The sequence below is a fragment of the Dendroctonus ponderosae genome, unplaced genomic scaffold, assembly GCF_020466585.1.
Source record: "Dendroctonus ponderosae isolate FM_Combo_2020 unplaced genomic scaffold, Dpon_F_20191213v2 Dpon_F_20191213_1, whole genome shotgun sequence".
NCBI classification, from domain to species: domain Eukaryota; kingdom Metazoa; phylum Arthropoda; class Insecta; order Coleoptera; family Curculionidae; genus Dendroctonus; species Dendroctonus ponderosae.
In genome coordinates, this window is record NW_026017110.1 from 36,540,903 (window position 1) to 36,544,306 (window position 3,404).

The 3,404-nt window shown below is 35.3% G+C and overlaps 2 protein-coding genes across 4 annotated transcripts in view; both read left to right on the top strand.

Moving 5' to 3' along the window:
- Nucleotides 1–3,404, top strand: part of LOC109541235 (probable E3 ubiquitin-protein ligase HERC4) — a gene marked incomplete at its 3' end in the record, with an annotated part of 482,710 nt that overhangs the window by 354,572 nt on the left and 124,734 nt on the right.
- LOC109546292 (MAM domain-containing glycosylphosphatidylinositol anchor protein 2) overlaps nucleotides 1–3,404 on the top strand; it is a 317,852-nt gene that overhangs the window by 263,383 nt on the left and 51,065 nt on the right. The window lies entirely within an intron of this gene.

Sequence of the window (3,404 nt, forward strand, 5' to 3'; positions counted from 1 at the left end):
TGTTTATACAAACCATATAGAATTTACTACTTTTAATCAAGTCTATAATTAGAAAACCCAGCAAGCAACAACAAAACGGTCACATCCTAATGAAAGGATCTATTATACACTATTATTATATACTATAAATACATATATTTATTACATTTAACTTTAAATAATTGATGATTTTTCGTTCCTGGTACTGATCTAGGGATAATATTGTATACTTTGGATGCTATATAATCAACACCTTATTGTTTCAAACTCGTTCAACTTAATAGAATATTTAGAAGATTGTTAGAGATGGCTCTTGTTTCATATATGTGAGATAATTGCTGTTGCCTAATAAGTTCATATGAGAACAAAATACATACAGTGCCCAAATAGATTGTTCCAATATCGCAAAATTCATGGTTATATAAGAGACTGGTGAAATACAGTGTAGATTTACGTAAAATTAATTTTACTATGTAATTGTGGATAACTTTTAGCGGCTCTAAGTGTACATTATAGGTCCCTCTATTACAAGAATTCCATAGAGCAGAAGAGGTTCTACGAGAGTGCTGTACAAAATAATGAGTAGTTTGTGATTTAAAAATTCTCAGTAAATAAAATGTATATATAAGAAAACCAGCCTTCCCCCGAACATGTTGACAGTGGCAGTCCCATTTGAGATTTTTGTCTATTATGATGCCTAAATACTTCATGTAATTTCTATTTGATTGAGTTCTGACAGGAAAACACCCGTGATTGAGATGACCATATAGTGGCATTTATTTATATTTTGTGTTCATTTAAAGGGATCCAGAAACAGTTTAACCTTTTTACGGCCTAAGATTAATGCGGCCTTGGTTTAATCTCATGTACTACCAGAGAAAATCGGGGCTCTGTCATCGGCATAAGCCAGTACACGCCCATTGACGTTAAGATTACATAGCGTATTTATATATAGATTAAAAAAAAAGAGGCCCCAACACGGTGCCCTGTGGCACTCCAATCTTTCTTTATCTTCTTTCCTTCCTCTTCTTCTTTCCTTTATCCRAGCGACTCAGAGTTTTTCCCACGCTTTTGTATTGGGTGCGGCCTATAAGACAGATTTTGAAAATATCAGACTGTGTCCCTCTCACACTACACCGCTCCAACACGTGTAGTAGTAACGTGTGGGAGACCGTCTCGAACACTCGCTAAATCTAAGAATACTGCAATAGTTTTTCTAACCTTGTTCACCCAATTAATTTATTATTTCCTTGGCCAGTTCATACATGGCATCCGACGTACTCTTTTTTTTTGGAAGAAGCCAAACTGATTACCAGATAACACCTTGTTTGCTGTCAATAAAGCAGACAATCTTTTCTTCAGACATTTTTCAAAGATTTTCTCAATGTTACTAATAACACTTATTGAGCGATAGTTGTTTATTTCATGCTTGCAACCTGAGTTTTTATCCAGGGTGATTCAAAATTGGCGTCATTCCTCTGGAGGTATAATAAGTAACTAAGTCACTAGAAGAAAAGACAGTCTGTTCACCACTATTCCTCGACGTATCACAGGCGTTCGACAAAGTATGGCATGAAGGTCTAGTCTACTTACTAGGTAAAATGTTACCCCAACAATACGTGAACATTCTCACTTCATATATAGACTATTTAGAATCAAGCAAAAAGAAGATTATTCAGAGTTGAAGGAAATCCAAGTGGGTGTGCCACAAGGGAGCGTCCTAGGGCCTGCCCTGTATATACTTTTGACCAGTGATATACCTCAACCGAAAGAAGTTACAATAGCAACATATGCGGATGTCATGATTAATGTCAACTGACACAAATTGAGTAACAGTCTCGCAGAAACTACAGAAAGCGATGCCGTTTATAAATGGACCAGCAAGTGGAAAATTAAACTTAACGAAACTAAATCGACCTATGTTAACTTTACCAACCAAAATTTGACAGATCCCGCAATAATAAATATTAATGAAAATCTTCACAGAGACCTTGGAATCCTGACTGTTGAACAGGCAATCAAACGATATGCAAAGAAACACCAAGAGAACGAAGCCCTTTGAATTGATATAGTGTTTAAAATGCAGATCATGGTGTGCGTGTAAATATTGACTATTGATCTCCTGTGAGGCTAAAGCTTGGAAAGTCAATGGTTGAATGCCGAAACTCATTTCTAAACTCATAACCTCGAATTATTAATTTGTTTACAAATTGAAAAAACATACATTTCAGTCGGTAACTCCAAACAAGTGCCTGTGTAATTACCTTATTATGCACTCTTCTCAAGCAGCTTCTCGTATTCGATTAGCTAACTCCTGCTCAATTTATACCGGGGTTCAGTAATCTATTGGTTCAATGTTATCTTACATACGTCGTAGGAATGTAGCCCGTATTTATTTGGAACCTGGGAAAGTGTTAGTGGTTGTGCAATGTTCTGAGTGTCCCGGAAAGGCTCTTCTGCAATTATGTCCAATACTTGTTCCTTTGTGCCTGGAACCCGAACATCTAGTGCCGTACACTATCGTCCTGGAACCACTCTCCTCGCCCTTTGTTGGCGTGAGTTCTTTCAGCTTCCGCTATGTTACTGTAGCATTTCCCCTGAACTAATCGCATATCAGAAAATTCCTGAAAGGAAATTTAAAGTAAGTTACAGTTTGACAAATTATTGTTATTATTGGCAAGGGCTATCCACCTGTAACTATCTGTTGATCACAAAAACATCATTGCCGCTTTGACTTTCCATCCAAAAATTGTAGAGATCTTTTTTAATATCAAAAGTTTTCGTTATTTGAAGTAAAGATCGTAATTTTTCTTTTTGAATGCTTCTTTAAGTATTCCAATATGCTACCAGTTAAAGATGGAACACTTTTAAAATAATGCTTAATAACAAAGTAGAAATGATCGGAAAAAAATTTCAATTTTTCTCTCGTACATTCCAAGTGAGTTATTACCTATACCCCTTAAAAGGAATGGCGCAAATTTCGAATCACCCTGTAGATAGGTGTAGCAACTAAAATTTTAAAGTAATCAGGAACAATTTCGAAACTAAATATTAAATTTATTATATGGCAGAGAGGTTCTAGTAGGTAAGTATGTGGAATTTTTATTACCCTGGTTGTTATTTCATCATTGCCAGGAGCACAGTTATTTTTTACATAATTTCTTTGATTAAAAGTTGTTTAATAATATTTATTTTGTGAAAATTATTTCGATTTATCGTTTTACGTTTTTCTGTCTACTAACCTGTAAAGACACTGCGTACTATGACCAATATACTATATTGTCTATACAGGGTTGCTCATTAGTGCGTCAAAGTGCGATATCTCAGTAAATATGAACTTTACAAGAAAATACAATATACGGGGTGTATCATAAACGTGTGGTAGTTACCAACTTTGGTTTTTTAAATGGAACCGCCCCTTTTTT